Below are 23,761 nucleotides of genomic sequence, written 5' to 3'. Positions count from 1 at the left end.
CCCGAAGTTACTAGAGACCTAGAGAGAGTTGTTGTATGGTGTTTGTTAAGAGAGAGTGAGAGTTCTAAAGACTATAACAGGTGAGAGACCTGTAAGAGAGTGTAAGCGTTTAGAGGTTTCTAATACAATGAATATTGAGAGACCTAAGCTAGAGTGAAAAGAGATCTGCAACAAAGGGTGAAAAAATAAAAGTCTGCAAGAGCCTGGTTGACAATTTATGATCAGTGTAATTTACTCACTTCAAGAAAGCCAGTCACAGATCTAAAGAACATAAGCAATAAAAGGTCTGCAGAAAGAGTATGTTTGGGGCAACACAAACTGTTTGTGCAGAGACAGTTGCCACAGACTGGCAGCAGGTAAGTGGTAAGAAGTATGTATAATTGATTGAGTGTTAAGTGGTCTACAAAGAGTGGATGACCAAAGAGGTATGTAAGTGAGCTTGCGAGACATATTTGGTCAGAGATAGTGATTAAAATGCCTGTAAGAGGGAATTAACATCAGGCTCTGAAAAAGCCTCAGAAAGAGAGTGTCTGCAAAAATTGAGTCTTGACATGAAAAGAGGTGATAAGTGAGGTCTTTGTGAAACTGAGTGTTAAGAGAGGCGTATAACAAAGATAAAGTTCACAGGTGTTCGTAAGATAGCGATTGAAAATAGAGGCCTATAGGAAAGAGTAAATAGTAGGGCAGGAAAGAGAGAGAAGAGAGGAATTCAAAGAAGCAAGGGATGAAGGGCCTGTATGAAGGGGAATGTTGAGAACTGATGTTAATATTGAGACTGAGTGAGTAACACGAGATCTAAAACAAAGCGCAGTTACAACCAATGATAAGGGTGGTCTGAAAGAGAAATAAGGTCTCTTAGAAAGTGATTGAAAAGCAAGGTTTGAAAGCCAGAGTGAGAGGCATGGAAGGTTTGAAGAAAGCAGTGAGTGAGAAGCATGGCCCATAATGATGAGTCACAGAAGAAAAATGTAAAAGTACTAAAATAAACCTTCAAGCAAATTTCTCCATACTTGAAAGAACTGCTTTGGATGCCTCAGTGTGTGCCCAATAAAGCGCTACAATTGAATATATCTTACAGACTTGTCTCTGACCTCAATGTGATGTTAAAACAAGGAAAATGGTAGCTGTATCAAAAACATCAAACAGCATCACTGTGAATAGTTTTTGACCCATGTTCAAAGTGATAGTTGTACACAGGGAGTCAAACTTTAGTGACAAAAAATCATGTTGCATATTGTGTTGAAGATCATGGAAAGTATACACTTTTAAGAACACTTATCTAACAATCCCATCTATTAAACCAGGGGCTTAGCAAAGGGGATTTTGGCTGAAATGTAACCAAAGAAAACAGGCCTCAGTAACATCCAGCCGGATAGCAAAATACAGTGCTGAGGCCCCTCGCACCCTTGGCCCTGGTGCGACCGCCAGCTTGATAACAACACCTTTACTAGGGGCAGCTTTTGATGTGCAATAACTTTTGATCAACTGATTCTATGATGGACTTTTCTGCTGTTTATACACGGTTGCATATATTATGACACTAACACGGTCCCGGCAGCAGTGGATAGGGCCTTGGACACATTGCGTACTATGCAAACTATATGGGGAAGTTCCTCATATCTTGACCTGCCGGGGATTGATGAAGCAATAGTATATCCCAATTAGGGTAGAACCAGTACTGCCAGCCATTAGACAGAGTAAGTCATGGTGGCTTAAATCCAAAACATTAATTCATTATTGTTTTCCAATCCACCTTAGTGTAGATAGTTTTTTTATTTAGGTCCTGATGAATCGCCTCTAGACTTGTAGAATTGCGAAGACACATGTGGCCCAACAACACGAAGAGCGCCACACCTAAGACATTAACTTAGCATGGACGCACCTTTGCACACCGAACGAGCCATGAGGGGAACGGCCAGCTATCTTCACTTTCCTGCCTCTATTGCCATACCTGGGTGAGCGGAAGACATCCCCGCACAGCCATACCGCCGCCACATCGCCGTGAGGGAAACGGCTAGGAGCACTACATCCCTTAGGGGGCCTCGTGCGGCGCAGGCCGCTGACGACACCGGAGCGCGCGAGAGGCCCTTATAGTCGGCGCGGCTCTCCAGCAGCGCGGGACGCGCGCGGGCGCTGCCCGGGCCATGGGCGGGCCCGTCCGCGCCGTCAGAGACCGGAGGAGGCCGGGCTGGGCCTCCCCCTGACATTGACTATTCGCCCCAAGGAGCATCAAGGTACTGTGAAAGTGTTTCATTTTTTGGTGACTTGCAATTAATCTTCCGCCTTTGTCCTGGGGACTTGGTCAGTGTAGTTGCCATCACATTATGAATAAGAAGAAAGGAGTTTCAGGAACTTTAGATGGTTTTATTCTGAGGGCAGAATCTCTGTTGGCCCATGAAATTCAGATTACTTAACGTCGCTTGTCCTTGGACCCGGCACTGCTACCATCCTGTATGCCATTGCATGATCCTAACTCAGTTTGCACATCTCATGCACCCCATGAAAAGGCTATTGTGAGCCACCCAGAATCTTTAGAGCTTGTCTGGCCTACCCAGGATATATCTGTTACCACTGTTACAGCAGTGCCTCACATTAACACGGGCGTACAGGTGGCCAAATCTAGTGGGAATGTTAGGGCGAAAGTTTCAACCAACAAACTGAAGCGACCTGGGGGCATTCAGAAAACTACAATAGCAAAGTGCTCTGCTATTATCAATCCCCTAGTTGTCTCTGTAGCTTCGCCCTCTAATGTTAATTTGGCATCCAGGGGCACACAGGTTGATATCATCTTAAATCAACATGTGAATACAAGCGATACAAACACCACTCTGGAAACCATGCTTGCAAATGTTGTCGAGAAAATCCTGGACTCTGCCTCATCCCAACAAAGGTGGTGATCGATAAGAATGTTGATCTATTATGGGGAAGGCTACAAAGAATGGATTCTATAATGGATATTCTCAGTGGCACTAAAGAGAATTACATCCCTGATAATGCGGGAAGGGGCAGCCTGCCAGTACCAACCACTATAAACCATAGGCCTGATATGTTGCTACCAAGATCTGTAGTGCATACTGACTCCATAGTAATTCATTTATGTAGTGCATGTGTGGATCATATCAACCCTCCTGTCCCACAGTCTAACCTTGACCCAAGGATGACACAAAATATACCCCGAGTCCCTGATGTCAATAATACAAATTCAGGTAATAGTTATTCTAGTAACCTGTCTCATGGCAATACCCTTGGCCTCGAGGTAACTAATCCAAGTAGGGGTGCAACTGCTACTAATCACACCAAAACCAACTGTATGAGACCTAATGATGATGTTTTGAATTTACCTCCAAATGCTTGCCCATACGTTTTGGTGTTAGCTGGTGTCCCTAATCTTACCGGGGATCGGAGGGAGTCTTGGGTAGATTTACGCAATAAATCTATAGACTGGTTAGTAAAAGATAAGATTTAATGCCTCAGACATGAATGAAATCCTCATGGTCAGACGTGTAGGGTGGGTTGGCCACTCACGTAAAGATATTAGCGGCGATTGCATTGTTATTAATTTTCGTAAACCTCAAATGATCCGTCGATTATTAAGTGTTCAAGAGTCATTTCTAACGTCAAACACAAGCATTAGTGCATTTATTTATTTATTTATTTTATAAACCCCAAAAAACTATTGCCATGAATACATTTGCTTTCCCTTTGGGAAGCAACAGGTTTCAGGCTCTTTCCAACCTAGATCCTAAAGATTGACAATCACCTAGGTCGGTTGGTGTCTCTGAATGTGTGGAGAACATATCTGAGAACATATCAGGCCCCATACCAGTTATCCGTATGGAGCAGCTGGATGCACGGCAATCAAAGAATGCCCAAACATCGGTACTAATCAATCATTCATATCAGGTAGGAAACTATATAGGACATGCATCACCAGCCCCCACTGACAGGCCTAACACCGTGCCGATCCCCAATATGAGCAAAGCTGACACTGAACTGAACGTCTTGAGCTGGAACGTAGCAGGACTAGAGTCACGGCTAGGTGATGAGAACTGGCTGCGTATGATATCTGATCAAGATGTAGTAATGTTCCAGGAAACGTGGGCCACATATGAATTACACCTAGAAGGTTTTCCGTGTTTCAGTCTAGTTGCACCCAAGCACAAATTTAGTCATGCATCGGGGGTTTGTTCATTGGGATTAGTATAGCCTCTGGAGGGAGCATCAAGGTTATACTGACTAATAGCTGCAGCATTCAAATATTGAGATACAAAAGGAGAGTCCCTTTTTATTTGATTAATTTTTATAATAATGATTTTTACTCAATTCCAAATAGGAATTTTATTGAGCTTTTCACCCATATCTCTAATCTACACAGACAGCAAGGTTCAGATGGGGCCATTGGGATCCTCTTAGGGGGAGATTTTAATGCTAAACTTCTACCCAAACTGTATGGTGTGGACACATTACCCGCAGACCCTGCTTTACAAAGGGGCGCGGAGCTGGAAACCTTTCTGAGCCAACACATCCTTATTCAGGTCATGGATGTTGCGGGTATTACATCTCCTCCATGTGTCATTAATCATCAAGTACCCACATTTAGAGGAAGGAACTGCTCTTCAACTATTGATTTTATCTTTGTCTCTCCTTGCCTCGTAGATCGTTTACTGGCCTCTAAGGTTAGTGTTACTGAATATGGTGATCACAATCCCCTTAAAATAGTCTTGAAATTAGCATACCGCCCGTGTACAATACCGAATGAGGGGCAAGGGATATAACACACTCAACTAATAATTTAAGATTAAAATGGAGAGGTTTTGATAGTGGCACATTGCTTCAGACATTAGTAGAGGGGAATATGCACCTAATCATCTCGTGCCTATCGACTGACGAACCACATTCAAGGGTGATAGCGGATTTTAACAAACTTTGTTTGGCAACTAAACCCCTTCTGTCAGTACCAATTAGTCAGGTAGAAAAAGATCTGAGGTGGTTTAACCATGAGTGCTCTGAGGCAAATAGGAATCTAAGCAAGGTTTTAACTTCGAATCCAAGGTGCATCGCTGATGTGAGAATAGCTAGGAGGAGGTATAACACAGCGATAAGTGAGCAGAAGGGTGCCCTCCTTAATAATCGCTGGGAAGCCTTATCTGAGTTAGCCGGTATAAAAAAGGGTAATACATTCTGGTCCGCTGTTAGGGATTTGCGCACCATGGGTCAGCTACTAACACCTTTTAGCTGTACCATTTCAAGCAAGTCATGGGAGAGTCTTTTTTCGAAAATGTATGCCACCCCTGTACAAGGATCAGATCAGTTCGAACCCGGCCAACTATCTAGCCTGCAAATTATCTTACCAGAGGTGGAAGGGGCAATTAAACAGAGCCTTGGTAATAAGGCTCCCAGCCCAGATGGGCTGCCTATAGATCGTATTAAATGGAAACCAGATTTCTGGGCCCCTCTCCTTTTGAATGTTTTTATTAATTTACCCTATGCCCTGCTGCCGAGCCCCTGGGCCATGAGCATTATTGTCCCAATCTTTTAAAAAAGGGGACATATCGTAACCTATTAACTATAGTCCTATCTCCCTGCTCGATAACACCCTAAAGATACTGGGCAGAGTGATATACAATAGGATTTTAAAATGGTCAGAAGAAAGCTGTATTTTAGAGTCATGCCAACTGGGTTTTCGCAGTAAGGTTGGGACCCTTGAACAGTGTTTAAATCTTAATCTGGTCATTGGCAAATATACTATCGCCCGATCCTCCTCAGTTTATTTGGCTTTTATGGACCTATCATCTGCTTTTGATTTAGTTAATAGGTCCAAGCTCTGGTCTATTTTATTGGCCTACGGATTGGATGAGCCGTTGGTACACTTTTTGGCACACCTCCACAAAGATCTTAAGGCCCAGGTTAGGATCGGCAGAGGGATTGAGGTTTGGGGAGCTATTGGGGTGGGCAGGGGAGTCAGTGAGGGGTGTGTTCTGGCACCCCGCTCTTTATTATTTACATTAATGGACTGAGCAACTCCTTGAAACCGTTGACTCCAGATGTCCCCATAATTAATGGTAAATTGTTACTAGTACTATTATAAGCAGAAGATGCGGCACACCAAATAGGCCGCATAGGCCGCACACCAAATTCCTTGCGTATCTTAGTTAAGACTTCTGTTAAATATATGGACAGTCTGTATTTATGTGTCAATTTAAAAAAATCTTTTATCATGTCGTGTGGGCCAGGAAAGTGCCAGCTTTGTTCTATATCTGTAGGTAATGATAAACTGACGTCCACTGCCACCTTTCCCTATCTTGGGATGGTCTTTGCTGCGAACGGCTCGTGGACTGAGCATTTGGCGCACTCCACGAGCAAGTTCTCAAAGACCATCAATTCTATTCTCAGTCTCCCCCGGTCAAAGAAAACAGGTGCTATTTTAGCTATTTCAAATTGTTTTAAACTGCAATGCATCCCAGTAGCTACGCATGGGGCTGAGATTTGGGGGATTGCTAACAGCCACTGCATCGACACACTATATAACAGTGGAAGGATTAGTACGGAATCTAAGAAATCCTCCGTGTTAAGCTATATGAGAATAGAATTCTACAGGCATCCCTAACCAATATATCTTACTTTGCCTATCAGTCATCGGTAAAGGAGTCTTTTATTTCGTTTCAGAGCAGGTATCGTTAAATTTCTGTTATGTTTCCCTTTTGGCTATCAGCCCAATCTTGATCACACATTATGCCCTTGTGATGGGGTGAGCGTTCAAACGGTTATGCATTTTTTGTTCCTTTGTAATTATTATTTAAAATATGTGAAGTGGTTATTAACCCCTTCTTTTAAAAACCAGACCTGTTTCCTTGGACAAAGCCTATCAGATGCTGCTTTCTCTTAATAATGAAGAACTAGTTTTCCGCACTTGCACTTTCTTGAAAATCGCCACCCGAGCGAGTAAGATGATGTCTAATCTCTGATATTTTTAACCCTGTATGTAAACCCTGATAAATTATTTGATGAATTGTTAATGGTGCATTAACATGAACTGTCTAATCACTTTGATATGGATTTTACTATTTTGTTGTGTAATTGTTTTTTTACTGTGCTTTTATGGGTTCTTAGAATCCGAATAAAGTCAATTTTGAACTTTTTGAACTTAGCATTACGCCTTTCCTCCTTATTTTAATCAGGGTAGGATACCCCACAATTAAAGTTATTTTTGCTGGTACTCCCAATCCTTTTTTAATTCACATAAACATCACACACCACTTATTCATTTAGACTCACTAAATCTCTCACCCCCACGGCACCAAACGGCTATTTGGAAAAAGATCTCCGCCAAAGTGCCCCTTAACAGGAGCCCGTCAGGCATTGCAGCGCCGGCCAGACGCGGAGCAGCCTGATGATGAAGCATGACACCCAACTAGGTGTTTGAGGGCATTACATTCCAAAGAAATGGATTCCCATCTCTTTGACTCTGTAACCTACTGTCCTTTGTATATTGTTCAATTCTAGATCATTCAGGAACAGCACAACTTTAATTTTCATATAGCATTTAGGCAACTGGGCTGGACCTTATGTATAAAAGCCCTTTGTCCCTCTATTTGTGAATACTAACACCACAAACACGTTTTCCTACAATATAGCGTTCTGCTCAAGTCACTTTACCTAAGGTGAGCTAAGAATATCTTATAGGAAAGTCACTTTGCCATTGTAGCCTGTGCTCTGGGACTAGGCGAACCAACAGATCAGCTCCTTCTACGCATTGATATAGCAAGCTTAAGATCTGCCTCATGTACTGAAGCTCCTGCAAGTGAGAAGATTGTTTTCGAGACTGGGAGTGTCAGTCTTCTGAATCCATACTTTAGAACGATGGAACTTTTTTCTTTTTTTTTCAATATATTTATTATGCGTTTTTTCACAAGAGTAGTCATTGAAAATTCATTTCAACATACAATGGTCAAAGAGAGTAACAAACGTATAACAAGCATTGGTAATGCATCAGTTTTTGCCTATGTAGTGAATAAAGAGCTGTTTTCATCAATCATCGGGCGGGAGAATGAAACAGCTCCCTGACGGATAACCTGTGAGTGGGGATGATGTGATGCAGTTGCCAGAGCTGCTAGCTCGAGAGCTGGGAATCCTGGTTCAAGTCACGGTGGTGCCACATAACAGCCTGTGATTCTATACAAATCACATAATCTCTCCGGGTGGTAAATTGTTATATAAATATGCTGCAATAGTAGAAGGCAAAACTTTATGAAAATATAGTTCCACCAAAGCGGATGTTAACAGTATTTTGGCGACGGGAAACTAATATGAGAAGCAGATGAGGAACAAGCATTGGTAAATTCTGGAAAATATGCTACAGCCTATAGAAACGGAGAAAAGGTAAATGGCACGCACAGGAACAAATGAAAAGCCAGGAAAGAGAGGTGGCAGGATATAAATCTCTTTTAAGTTTATATTAAAAACAATAGATTTCTCATGCACAGTGCAAGTGTTGTGCGGGTGAAACCTAAAAATGACAAAATAATACAAAATAATACAGCCTTGACCATTAGCATTTAGCACAGAGAAGCATAAACCTTTGCAATTCCAATATGTCCATAGTTAGGTGTCAATACCTTTGCTGTGTACCTAAATATACATAGATTGGAAAAAACATACTTAAAAAGGTGTGTTCCATCCCGTCAAAATAATTCATCACAAGAACATATTTATTTGAATAATCAGACATCATCAATTGTAATAATATACTTATATCAGTGATAAAGAAAAATACAGATAGCTAGCACACAAAGATCATATTGCTGATCATGTCAGAATTCATCAGTGATAATAATGTAAGGTTATCAGTGACGGAAAATGAAGGATATGCCAATAGCTATCGGACAGACAATATGTAAAAGACTACACATTGCTGGTTAAGCCCTTACCCCGTGGCCATTGCTCCAGAGTAGTCCAAATCTTCTATCCTCACTCTTAGTCCTTTTTACCCATATGGAGATATAGGCTACTCTCTGAAACGGGCATCGAATTACCAGTACTAAACTGGTTCTCCTCCTTTCTTCTCAACCGCACACAAAGAATCTAAATCAATAACACTGATTCTGACCCCCTTCCCGTCAATCATTCAATAACAAGAGGAGCTTAGAGGGAGTATTACGGGTATTTATGGGAAAAGGCCCTCCACTCATCAAATACAATCAAAAAAATTCCCAAAACCCAGGACTCGTGTTAGTAGTTATCTAGCAGGCATGCGACTGTGATCAGCTCAAATTCTCAAAAGTAGAATTTGGGCATGAACACCCGATATTATTTCTATATTAAGGTGTTTGTTGTCTCTAATGCCTTACCGTCCTAAACTAGACTTTTAGTCTGTCGTTACCACTGATAGTGGGGGGTTCGTAATTTTTCAACTCGGCGCAACCAAAAAAATGTCAGCCCTATTTAGGACCATACACAGATCCACACATGTACCAAAATAATAAGTGAAAAAATGTGTGGCGGAGAGGAAGGCACCTCACGGGCGAACACCCTCGGGGCAATCTGGTCAGATGTTTACCAGAGACTTGGCCCCTTTCTCATCATAGGCGGCCGTTCCTATTCCAGAGTTTTGGTGAATAAGTGAAAAGAAAAGAGAGAAAGTGCATATCAAGGAGATATAGAGCGTGACTCCTTGAACAAACAAAACAGAGTGAAGGGTAAAATCAACAACCACACCACTTAAACTACTTTTATTCATGAATCAGGTGTATGTAGTTGAAATAAAAAGGAGGGTAGCTTTAGAATTGCATACCACTACCTGTGACCAACATGTTTCACTGCCCAGAAACCTTTATGGCAGATTCATCAGGGTCAATACTCTGTTACTGCACCCCCTTCCAACATCTTTTAAACAGGAAGCTGCCAAGTTGAAAAATAAACATAAGAAACTAAAATCACGACCAATTCATAAGCTAGACCACCCAAATGTTTGTACTTTTAGCAACAAAATATATTCAATGTTAGTATTGTATTTCCAAATTAATTTACCCTTATTCAGCTATGCTCCCTCGTACCAGCTGAACACAGGGTACTCCGCCGAACAGTCGGTTGTCACATCAACCTGTAGGGTATTTATATGTAGTTAATATCATGAGTCTACGTTGGCCAGCTCTCAAAAATGCCGTTTTTTGCATGGACTGCAAACCAATCGGGGCAAATGCTTCACCCCAATGTGTGTATATATGTACCCCAGCAAGAGCATAAACAGAGAATGATGGAAAACCTCTCTATTTTGCCACGTCAAAGCATGTTATCAGACTAGATGGTGGCATTCAGTGATAACCGTGTCAAAAATGACCGACTACCTATGTTTTATAACAAAATTTTTAGTAGTCTGTATAGAGTAAGCCATAAGGATATTCACATGTCATACATATTCTTATTTTTTATCTTTTTTTATCTTTTATGGCCCAGTGTTAGACCATCTATGCATAACAACCTCGATTGCTGCTACTAGGCCAGTCATAGATAATTCAGAGACTCTGCATTCATAACCTGTGGGGGGGGAAGGTGACAAACTGGGTAATCGCCTAACAGGCTCACCATCCGCATGTAACTAGCGTCCTCACAACCTTGAAAACGGGCAGACTATTCATGCCGATATTAAATTACCTCTTAGCTGCATAAAAACCGATATGCACAAATCGGGCTAGCAGCGGAGCCCGTGACCCAGTGCCCTCTCCTTACCGGACAAAAACGGAACTTGGGCGTTATATCATCCCAGGAACATCAGGTCATAGCCGAAGAGCACCTTTTAAACCTCCCAACCGAGGTAATCCCGCGTCGCGCATCACAATCACGTGATCGGCAAACACCCCCGTCACGTGATGCGGGCTACAGAGGGTGCTATGCTTCATTTGCCGAACACGGGCGCCATTATAGAATGGCTAAATCAACCGGGAAAAGAGGGTAAAGGTGAAGTTAAAGTTATCAAACGCCCCCACAGAAAAACGGATTAAGGAAGTAATAAAATCGAAGGCTAGATCACTTAACCCTCCTTATATATATCGATATTGCAGCCCTCATATATCGATTCCTCAGGAGTATGTACCTACTCAAAAGAGTGAAGGTGAATACATAATGTGGGCGCCATTGCAGAGTGGTGAAGACATTACGGACTAACCCTCATCATATACATCAGTATTCCTATGGATTGAGTGGATGCTCATAAGAGTAAACGGGAGACCATAGCTGATGTAGGCGCCATTGCAGAATGGTAAGGACATTACGAAAATGTGTCTAAATAGCCTGAAGACCCAGAAAAAAATAATTATACACATGACATACACTAGGGGTAAAACACTAGGGATGAAGCATTCTATGTGGATGTATATAGAAGGGTGCAGTAACAGAGTATTGACCCTGATGAATCTGCCATAAAGGTTTCTGGGCAGTGAAACATGTTGGTCACAGGTAGTGGTATGCAATTCTAAAGCTACCCTCCTTTTTATTTCAACTACATACACCTGATTCATGAATAAAAGTAGTTTAAGTGGTGTGGTTGTTGATTTTACCCTTCACTCTGTTTTGTTTGTTCAAGGAGTCACGCTCTATATCTCCTTGATATGCACTTTCTCTCTTTTCTTTTCACTTATTCACCAAAACTCTGGAATAGGAACGGCCGCCTATGATGAGAAAGGGGCCAAGTCTCTGGTAAACATCTGACCAGATTGCCCCGAGGGTGTTCGCCCGTGAGGTGCCTTCCTCTCCGCCACACATTTTTTCACTTATTATTTTGGTACATGTGTGGATCTGTGTATGGTCCTAAATAGGGCTGACATTTTTTTGGTTGCGCCGAGTTGAAAAATTACGAACCCCCCACTATCAGTGGTAACGACAGACTAAAAGTCTAGTTTAGGACGGTAAGGCATTAGAGACAACAAACACCTTAATATAGAAATAATATCGGGTGTTCATGCCCAAATTCTACTTTTGAGAATTTGAGCTGATCACAGTCGCATGCCTGCTAGATAACTACTAACACGAGTCCTGGGTTTTGGGAATTTTTTTGATTGTATTTGATGAGTGGAGGGCCTTTTCCCATAAATACCCGTAATACTCCCTCTAAGCTCCTCTTGTTATTGAATGTTGTGTACGGCGGCTCAGCCGTGAGAGTTTTTTTAAATGGTCATGGTAGGGTTCATTTTAATGATTCTGTTTTTTCACGACCAAGTCTAGACAGTATCCTTCTGATTGGTGTTTTTCTAAATAGAGACAGCAAGAGTACCACCACACTTTTGGTGCTCTGAACTGGTTTATTTCTGTGGGGTATAATTTCCCCCTTGTATAGTCTCTCTGAAAAGAGATTTGTTCTAGATGGATAAAAATTGTCTTGCCTTCACCAACGACCAGATAGCCGCAATTTTATCAGGGCCATCTTTACTCTCGGGTGCCCCACTGAGGGGCAATACATCGGCCCGAGAAGAATGGGAGAAATTATCCAATCTTAAGAAAAAACAAGTGAGGATTGCACTACATGGTGCGCTGATGACCGAATATTACACAGCAGGTGCAGCACCTCCTAGCCTTCTTGTTAGAATTGAGCCCAGGATTTTCCTAGACGACGATAAATTCCGCCAGGACTGGAGCTTTATCGCTAACAAATGTACTAGAGACTGGCTCATTTTAATTATCAGTACCGCCCAACGTTTGAGTGAGGAACTTCTGAAGGAAATTATTGAGTTAGAGGAAACTATATCTAAGGACACGACCCTCTTGAATAGCAAAGAGCATCTACAGAGAATTCAGGACGATTTGGCAGACTATAAAAATTACATGGTTAATCAAAAAATCAAAGGGTTGACCAAAAATTTAGAGAGGTATTCACATGAGTGGGCTTTTCCGTATGTTAAGGAAGAGTACTACCAACAGACAACAGATCAGCAAAGTGTAGGCACACGGCAGAGAGGCAGAGGGGGTAGACAGCAATTCAGACGTACTCCTAACAACTGGACGTTCGATAATACCTCCAGTGAAGAGGAAGAGGAACCCCAACAGGGCAATAGGGTTAGGTTTAACCAACATAACCGCCAGGACGAAGATTTAGGAGCCCTGCTGCGCTCTTTTTTAGGGCAAGGTCAGGGAACCAATCACAACAGGGGGAGGGGGAACCCAGGAAGAGGCAGAGGGAGAGGCAACTCAGCACCCCAATGGCAGACCCACTCACCCAGGGTGACTCGCAGCAGAGGCCGCATACAGAGCTAGAAGAAAGTATTGTTGTGAATTTGTCAGACTACACTCTAACACCCGATGAAGAGCGAGTCTTGAACAAAGGTTTAGGGTTCGTTCCTACACCCAGACACGATGCCTTTAAATGTCGTACAGAATTCCATGAAACAATGAGGAGGATTAAACTCAAAAAGTTCTTTGCTAACAAAGAGAAAGACACTGACTCGTTCCGAGGGACTACCCTTAGAACACCTTCCACTTTTTGTCCTCCTATGGTGACTATGGGTCCGGAGGTGGCAGTCTTCGAGGAAAGGGTCTTACAAGACATAGAAAACTTTGAAAAATCCCAGGAACATTTTAGACATTCAAACATGACTAAAGATGATTGGAACGCAGTCAGATCCCTTGAACAGAATAGTCTGCTGACTATAAAATCAGCAGATAAGGGTGGTGCGGTTGTTGTACTTAATACTAAAGATTACGATGCAGAGGTGCAACGTTTATTAAATGTACGAACTAACTACCGTCCCCTTAATAAGGATCCTGTCGAGGAGTTGTCCCAAATGATCAATGCTATGGTGAGCAGGGCGAAGACCAACAAATGGATCTCGGTAAAGGAAGCGGAGTTTCTAATCAATGACACCCCTAGAACTCCAGCTCTATATATCTTACCGAAGATACACAAGCCTACTCGCCCACCCCCCGGTAGGCCTATCGTATCGGGGATACAATCTATTCTTGAGCCCCTTTCGCAATACGCTGATTATTTTCTGCGGGAGGCAGTGGTGAACCAACCTTCCTTTATAAAAGACACCACTGATATTTTGAATATCTTGGAGAATGTTCCCTTCGATTCGGATGTACAATGGTTGGTAACCATCGACGTAGAATCTCTGTACACGAGTATCCCTCAGGACGCCACGCTGGTGGCAGCAGCACGCGCCCTGAGGGATCTCGAGTGGTTCTATGATGTTCCACAATCATTCGTCATGGAGTGTGTTGAAGTGGCATTAACTCGCAACTACTTCATGTACAAGAACCAACTGTACTTACAGACCTCTGGGACTTCCATGGGGGCCACTATGGCCCCCAGTCTGGCATGTATATATGTTGGCCAGTTTGAGGAGCACGTCGTCTATCCGGATACCAACCCTTTCCAGAGGCAGATCTGCCTCTGGAAAAGATATATAGACGACGTGCTTTGCATCTGGTCCGGCTCAGAGGAGTCGCTGCTTGAATTCTGCACTTGGTTAAATTCACAAGACCAGAGCCTCAAATTTACTTGGTCATATAGCCATACCAAGGCCACTTACTTAGATCTGGACATTGAGGCCAATGAGATTGGTACTTTGAGTACTCGGGTCCACCAAAAACTCACGGATAGGAATTCCCTTTTACTGTACAATTCACACCATCCGAGGGCCCTGCGTGACAATCTCCCGGTGGGCCAATTTCTTCGCTACCGGAGAAACTGTTCTGAGACCAAAACTTTTGTTGAACAGTCCATGGATCTCACGAAAAAACTGGAACAGCGTAACTATCCACGCAAGGTTGTGAATAATGCAAGAAAGAGGGCGCTCAATACCCCTAGAGACACCTTACTTGAGCATAATACCAGGGAGAAAAAAGACTGTTTACCGGTGGTTATGACCTTTGAACCTATGGCCACGAAGATCAGGCAGTCAATTAGAAAACATTGGGGTTTGTTAAGCAATAAAGATTTTACGATGCCCCCTCCAAGATTTGCCTTCAAAAGGTCAGGGAATCTAAAGGACAGGCTTGTCCATACTCGGGATCGAGTTCCTGTGAGAAGTGACACTACGACGATACCTAAGGGACATTACCCATGTGGTACATGTTCAGTATGTCCTCTTACCAGTAAATGCAGTAGTGTAACGTTATCCACTGGAGGAGAATGGTTCCTAAACCAATTCAGCAACTGTAACACCACCAATGTGGTTTACAGGCTGATGTGCAGCTGTGGTTTACAATACATTGGACTCACCACAAGGAAAGTAAAAGTACGCATACAGGAACATCTAAGCACTATCAGGGCTGGGAAGTTGACCACCAAATTAGTCCAACACTGCTTTAAAGAGAAACACAGCTTCACATGGACAGTGTTGGAGACTGTAAGGGGAAATCCTACTAACGTCGAGTCAATCCTGATTACAAAGGAAGCGAAATGGATTTTCAGAGAGAGCAGTGACAAGCAGGGGCTGAATGAGATTATAGAGTGGAACAAGGTTAAATAACTGGTTAACCACCCACATTGCTCTGATATCCGTTTTGCCTCCCCACAGCCAGTGCAGTTAGCAGCACTGTAAAACAATTGCTCTGGGGCTGCACATTCTGCCATCATTTTTGGACACTAGCAATACACTTGCACTACATTCTATATACATCCACATAGAATGCTTCATCCCTAGTGTTTTACCCCTAGTGTATGTCATGTGTATAATTATTTTTTTCTGGGTCTTCAGGCTATTTAGACACATTTTCGTAATGTCCTTACCATTCTGCAATGGCGCCTACATCAGCTATGGTCTCCCGTTTACTCTTATGAGCATCCACTCAATCCATAGGAATACTGATGTATATGATGAGGGTTAGTCCGTAATGTCTTCACCACTCTGCAATGGCGCCCACATTATGTATTCACCTTCACTCTTTTGAGTAGGTACATACTCCTGAGGAATCGATATATGAGGGCTGCAATATCGATATATATAAGGAGGGTTAAGTGATCTAGCCTTCGATTTTATTACTTCCTTAATCCGTTTTTCTGTGGGGGCGTTTGATAACTTTAACTTCACCTTTACCCTCTTTTCCCGGTTGATTTAGCCATTCTATAATGGCGCCCGTGTTCGGCAAATGAAGCATAGCACCCTCTGTAGCCCGCATCACGTGACGGGGGTGTTTGCCGATCACGTGATTGTGATGCGCGACGCGGGATTACCTCGGTTGGGAGGTTTAAAAGGTGCTCTTCGGCTATGACCTGATGTTCCTGGGATGATATAACGCCCAAGTTCCGTTTTTGTCCGGTAAGGAGAGGGCACTGGGTCACGGGCTCCGCTGCTAGCCCGATTTGTGCATATCGGTTTTTATGCAGCTAAGAGGTAATTTAATATCGGCATGAATAGTCTGCCCGTTTTCAAGGTTGTGAGGACGCTAGTTACATGCGGATGGTGAGCCTGTTAGGCGATTACCCAGTTTGTCACCTTCCCCCCCCACAGGTTATGAATGCAGAGTCTCTGAATTATCTATGACTGGCCTAGTAGCAGCAATCGAGGTTGTTATGCATAGATGGTCTAACACTGGGCCATAAAAGATAAAAAAAGATAAAAAATAAGAATATGTATGACATGTGAATATCCTTATGGCTTACTCTATACAGACTACTAAAAATTTTGTTATAAAACATAGGTAGTCGGTCATTTTTGACACGGTTATCACTGAATGCCACCATCTAGTCTGATAACATGCTTTGACGTGGCAAAATAGAGAGGTTTTCCATCATTCTCTGTTTATGCTCTTGCTGGGGTACATATATACACACATTGGGGTGAAGCATTTGCCCCGATTGGTTTGCAGTCCATGCAAAAAACGGCATTTTTGAGAGCTGGCCAACGTAGACTCATGATATTAACTACATATAAATACCCTACAGGTTGATGTGACAACCGACTGTTCGGCGGAGTACCCTGTGTTCAGCTGGTACGAGGGAGCATAGCTGAATAAGGGTAAATTAATTTGGAAATACAATACTAACATTGAATATATTTTGTTGCTAAAAGTACAAACATTTGGGTGGTCTAGCTTATGAATTGGTCGTGATTTTAGTTTCTTATGTTTATTTTTCAACTTGGCAGCTTCCTGTTTAAAAGATGTTGGAAGGGGGTGCAGTAACAGAGTATTGACCCTGATGAATCTGCCATAAAGGTTTCTGGGCAGTGAAACATGTTGGTCACAGGTAGTGGTATGCAATTCTAAAGCTACCCTCCTTTTTATTTCAACTACATACACCTGATTCATGAATAAAAGTAGTTTAAGTGGTGTGGTTGTTGATTTTACCCTTCACTCTGTTTTGTTTGTTCAAGGAGTCACGCTCTATATCTCCTTGATATGCACTTTCTCTCTTTTCTTTTCACTTATTCACCAAAACTCTGGAATAGGAACGGCCGCCTATGATGAGAAAGGGGCCAAGTCTCTGGTAAACATCTGACCAGATTGCCCCGAGGGTGTTCGCCCGTGAGGTGCCTTCCTCTCCGCCACACATTTTTTCACTTATTATTTTGGTACATGTGTGGATCTGTGTATGGTCCTAAATAGGGCTGACATTTTTTTGGTTGCGCCGAGTTGAAAAATTACGAACCCCCCACTATCAGTGGTAACAACAGACTAAAAGTCTAGTTTAGGACGGTAAGGCATTAGAGACAACAAACACCTTAATATAGAAATAATATCGGGTGTTCATGCCCAAATTCTACTTTTGAGAATTTGAGCTGATCACAGTCGCATGCCTGCTAGATAACTACTAACACGAGTCCTGGGTTTTGGGAATTTTTTTGATTGTACCCCTTCCCGTCAACACAGGAGTTCCCCAAGGGTCAGTACTCTCTCCCCAACTTTTAACATCTACATGGAACCCCTCAACACTCTTCTCAGGAACTCTAGCATCCCCTTCCACCTCTATGCAGACGACACACAACTTTATCTGGAAACCACCTGGATCAGAAAGACATACACAGACTAAATGTCACGCTCAAAGAGGTCCAACATTGGCTCTCAGCGAACCACCTCAAACTCAACCAAGAGAAAACAGAAGTTCTCCTCATTTCTAACAGAGATGATAACCCCCAAATTGAAGAATGGCTCAAAGCCATTGATGCCCTCAATGGGGCCCTTGCGCCAAAGGACTCGGTGAAATCCGCAGGTTTTACCCTTGACCCCAAACTGGACATGAAAAAACACATTTCAAAAGCCGCCAAAGTGCATTCCTAAATCTGAAACTACTATACAAAATAAAACCCTTCCTCCCCCCGAAAGATCTTAAACAAGCCACACAGGCACTGGTGCTCTCCAGAATTGATTACGGAATCGCAGCACTGACCAGGACAGCAAAATACCACCTAGGTCCCCTGACCCCAACACTCAATGCCGCTGCAAGAATGGTCACGGGAACTAAGAAATTTGTACACATTTCTCCGGCACTCAAGGAACTGAAGTGGCTCCCTATTGACCAACGAGCCATCCTCCGCACAGCCTGTCTTACCCACAAACCCCTGCACACTGGTAAACCAGAATACCTGGCCGACAAACTCAAAAGGGCTGGCCAGTCCAGAAACCTCAGAAGTTCCAACACACTTCTACTCATCCCACTGAAATCACAGAAACTCAAAACCGCAAACAAATCCTTTGCGGGAAATGCACCTAAGATCTGGAACTCCATTCCCCCCCACATCAGAATGACCACCTCCTTCCCGAAATTCAAGATCCTTCTCAAAGCCCTGTTCCTTGAGCGCTCTTGACCACAACGTGAATTACGCAATTGACTCTAGGAAAGACAACAAACTACTTTTGCTGATACCCCACAGACTGAAGACTTGTATACTAACTTTCTTTGTGAATGCCCGTAAATTGGTAACTTGCAGATGTTTGTCTTTGCAAAAATTGCTCATAACTGTACCTGCTGTGAAGCACCCTGATACCCTCGGGTCCAGCTAGCGTTATACAAAACTTCTAAAATAAAATAAATAGGAGGGTCTGGATTGAGCCAAGCTGCAGCCATAAAGACATGAGATACCACGATTGCAATAAACACCTACATTTTCTCAACTCTCTCACCTGCGTTATCATGCATTCCCAAGAGCATTAATCTGAGGGGATAAAATCCCTTTGGTCTGTAAAATAGCCCGCAGAAATTACGACATCTCTTGTTTCAGGGAGTCTAGCACCGGACAGCTATAGAGCATATGAACAATATCTGCTTCCAGACTCTGACATCATAGGCAGGATATGCCGAAGTCTCTCTCCCCAGCTCGCTATTTTAGCTGAAGTGTAGTATAAATTAAAGATTATTTTGGTATGCTGTGCAAGCGGCCCCGCCAAATGGAACAGCTAATAGCCCAATACTATTGATTCATAGAAGCAGCATTAGGTAGCCCAATTCATTCTGAACCAGTTGTCTGCATGCTACTTTAGATCATCAAACATGAAGGCCCCAAGGTAATCATAGATCTGACTTATCCTACATCCTGCGTTATTGCAGTGTAGTTCAAGTAATGTATCTGTATTAAATCCAATTACTCCACTACACAAAAATATCTAAACTGTAGGTATTTGAAAAAGTCTCACTTATCAAGACCAATCTCAAGTTGTAGCACCCCAAATGACAGCATTTGATTATTCTCTAAGAGGTCACCAAATGTCATTATCCCCTTTGCTTCCCATCTAGGACAGTATGTGTCATGGAAAATCTTTGCTAACAATTGAGACTTCAACAGGGGAGTATAAAAGTTGAATCTGCGAAGACCAATCTTTTTCCAGACAACCACCCATATTTTTAGGGCAGCTAATAGGGTCTTAAATTTTACTTTTTTGTAGTAACTGGGTTCTGTCATTGTCAAAAAAGAGAGCATTAGCATCATCACTTACCAATGATTCATAAATTCTGGGTGCCATTTCAGCACTAAAAGAATCATATGGCCGCCCCCAAAGTAGAAAATTCATATACTCTAAAGCTGCAGCCCATTGATAAAACCTAGAATTTTCAACGGCATATCCACCTCTGCCTTTAGGCAACAACATGAATTAAGGCTCTCCTAGCTTTAGGGTAAGACCAGATGAAACTAGAATATATCTCTTCCATTTTTGTAAACTAGTGCTTTTCAAACTCCCATGATATAGACCTGAAAAGTTAAAGCACCTTCAGCAACAAGATCATTTTAATTATATTAACAGCCGGTTTTTGTAAGGCGATGATTATCCATTCTTCTAAGGTCCTGTTTGGTCTTTTATAATATCGGAGAAAATTTTAATTCTACCACCTGATCTATATTGGGGGTAATATTAATTCCTAAACACACTGCCTGATCCACGACCCGATCATCTTCATATACTGCCTGATCGTTAATGACAACATGTGTCTTGTTCCAATTTAAAAGATAACTAGAGATTTTCCCAAAGATTAGAGCTTCCTTTTCCAGCTCCCATATAGCCACTTTCGAATCAGGAGAAACCACGGTAATGTCATCAGCATATGCTAAAATTTTTGTGCTGAACCCCTGTAACTTCATGGTATTTTGGTGTGATGATCTTTAGCGCCGGGACGCTCTTTGGAGCAGCTGAGCGCTCTACAAAACAAATAGTAACATAACATAACATAATATAACATAACATAAAATTGGGGCATTAGCCTCCAGTTTCCTGATCAAGGGGTCAATATAGAGAGCGAAGAGTAGGGGTGAGCTAGGCACACCTGCATTGTACCCCTGCTTATTTGCAGCAGGTCAGATTCCCGCCCCATAATGTGGAGTCTTGCTGTTGGGTTCCTAGAAACAGCTTGGATAGCCTTAATAAAACCAGCACCAAATGTATACCATCTCAGCACCGCCCAGAGGAAATCCCATGCCACATGATCGAAGGGACTTTTTTCTTGATGTTGGAGCCTACCTATGCCTTACCGAGGAGGGTCCAACATCCTCGGAGCATTCGCAGAAAAGTCTTGGAAGTTGTCGTATCCAGTCCTTCTATTTCCAGATGAGGGGAGTCAGATGGGCTTGTCAGATATACTTGAGAGTTCTCTGGAAATATCGTGGCTTTGAAGAGCACCAGACTTTGGCATCATAAGTGGTTGTGCTGGGATTCTTTCATGTGTGTGGACTGTGGATGCAATGTGATGTAATATAATGGAACTCTTTGATGTCTCATGTAGAATATGATGTTTTAAATGGTTATTCAATTAGCATCGACTGGATCGGCAGACTCAGGCCAAAGTTAGACAAGCTGTGGCTTTTTCCAATAAACATCAAAATTACAGCCACATGTTGTCTCAGTGTCATAATTAACTAATTATTACAAATTGGGGACAAACGCCAATTGGACACAGCGTCACGACAGCCATGAAAAGACATGCGAATGTGGAAAGTTAAACCATTTTGCAAGCTGTGGCAGATTGAAACAAGATATAATAGACACTAGGAGGAGTCAGAAACAAAGGAAACGAAACAGTGAACATATCAGACAAATGGAAAGTTCAGAACATGAATGCCTGTGTGACATTGAGCAGTCAGAACAATTATACATGATGAATTAGGAAGGTGAAGATGAATTATTTATTTAAAAAAGGAACATATATATTGGTTCCCAAAAGGTCCTGTTTGTTCTTGGCAGTGAAGCAACGTGCAATTTCATGAGCGTAACTGAATATAACAGGATGCAAGAAAAACCCGTTCCTGTTCCACGTAGTGTTAATATTTTTTAGTGGAGAGTCAAATATCCTGTTGCTTGCCTAGGAAAATGTGAAGAAATTTGCCTTATGGAAACATACCTTGCTAAGTGGAAATAAATATATTTTAAAAGGAAAGGTTCCTGGTCTTTGTATGTTAAGTGATGGCACTGTTCAAATGATTGGGTACTAGCCATATGTTCAATATCACAATGGTACATCCTACATTGAGAGAGTTTCCGACCTTATTTGAAGGTCTGGGAAAGCTGAAAGACAAAACCATTACTTTACACATAAATGAAGCAGTGAGGCCTGTAGCACAAATACACAGGAGAGTTCCAATTCATTTGCAATATAAACAAAAGGAAGATATAAATTTACTACTGCAGCAATATATAATTGCACCAGCCTTTGGTCCAACATCTTGGGTAAATCCAATAGTAGTAGTGATGGAGCAAGGTTTCGTGGAAAAGAAACTTGCTTGAATGCGATCCACTCGCTAACTTACTAATATGCTATTAAATCATGTTTCGTGAATAACTAATACACACCACATTGAACACACAGGTTAGTGAAGCTTGCTTATGTGTGCACTAATGCAGATAACGATGAAGATGGACTAATACCGCTTTAAACAGGGAAACTGTTGTGCGCATGTGTCAACTGCATCTACGCTGTATGACGAGTTAACGGTTGGAGGCAAATTCTGGCTCATGAGCAGAAGATACTAAAATGGAGTCTTGAAGAATCGAGTGCATTGCATCTGCTTGTTCGAACTGAGTCGAGTGGTTTTTGCTAATGCTAATGTGGGAAAAGACATAAATAAATAAACTGAATTAGAGTAGAGGTGGGTGGTATATAGTGCAACCATTTTATTTGTGAAAGTAACATCTGTCTTTTGACTTTATCATTAGTGCGTATTTAGGCCTCTCTTGCAAAGCCGGATGGAATAAAATAATGCGATGCTTGCGCATGCTCACTGGGTAAAGCCATGAAGGTCATGACTGAGAAGTTGAGAGGAAGCCAAAATTGAGTGTTACAAATGTGGGAACGGATGGTGAAGAGTTCAACGAAGAAGACTCTTATTCAGAATGTTAATAAAAATGTTGCAAACTAAACCAAATGCGAATGAGACCTACATATGCATAAAAATTAAGGGGATGGGTTTGCGAACAATAGTCGAACTGACTTTAATGACATGTAAGCATGGTGTGATGGAGCTTCCTCCTTGCCTGACCAATCAGATTTTGTCTTTTTACAATATTGAAACTTTAGTTGGTGGAACATGAAAAACAAAAGGTATAATTAAGATAGCCTTAGTTAGTTAGTCAGAGCTGAGAATTTTGGGATGCTGTCGTTGTTGTGGGAGATGCAGTTGCTTGGATAGATGCTGTGAGATGCTGATGAAGAATCGAATGCAGAACTTGAGGCAGAACTTTCTATCCTAATTAATTGGGTTAGATCAGAAGATCGCAGAATAATCTCAAGGAGGAAGAGAGTGTCAGAGAGGGGTGCAACTCAATCGTCGGTATTCTAGAGAGGTCAACTATCTTGTCCTGAATCCTGTCCTGAAGTCTTTGTCTCCTGCCCTATCCCGGGGGACCCCTACCAACCCTTTGGCCAGCGGTCTGGTCTTTCACACCATCCTTGGAAACTATATTTTTCTTGTTATTTGTTGATGTCCTTTTCTCTCTGTCTTCTCCCTTTCCGAGCATTGATTATTGTATGAGTCCAAAATATATGCTTAGTGTTTTATGAATTGAATTTTCTCTCCAATGAGTGACGGTGACGGCACTGTATTTTGGATTGGTTCACATGCATTACTTTTAGATAAAGATTTAAAACTTTCCAGAGTCTGTGGTTATTTACATTGAATAAAAGTATAGTTCATTTTTAAGTTAATTTTCACCATCAACTAGTTCAACGAACGGTCCATTGACCAGAGGAAAGAACTTTTTGATCAGTGAAGGGTTAGTTAGGAGTATTAAATAACTAATCTTGCGCACTGTGGAAATCACAAACGTAACTGACCCCAGTGGTTTATCACCATTTGTGAATTTATGGGCACAGGTGAGTATATGGTAGTGGAGTATCTGTTGTTGGTGA

The 23,761-nt window shown here is 42.1% G+C and overlaps 1 protein-coding gene across 1 annotated transcript in view; it reads left to right on the top strand.

The window, feature by feature from the left end:
- The window catches only part of CPXM2 (carboxypeptidase X, M14 family member 2), a 314,235-nt gene that overhangs the window by 73,864 nt on the left and 216,610 nt on the right, over positions 1 to 23,761 (top strand). The gene's annotated exons all lie outside the window — the stretch shown is intronic.

This window comes from Lissotriton vulgaris, chromosome 5 (assembly GCF_964263255.1).
Source record: "Lissotriton vulgaris chromosome 5, aLisVul1.2, whole genome shotgun sequence".
NCBI classification, from domain to species: Eukaryota; Metazoa; Chordata; class Amphibia; order Caudata; family Salamandridae; genus Lissotriton; species Lissotriton vulgaris.
This window is presented reverse-complemented; position numbering and strand designations above follow the sequence as displayed.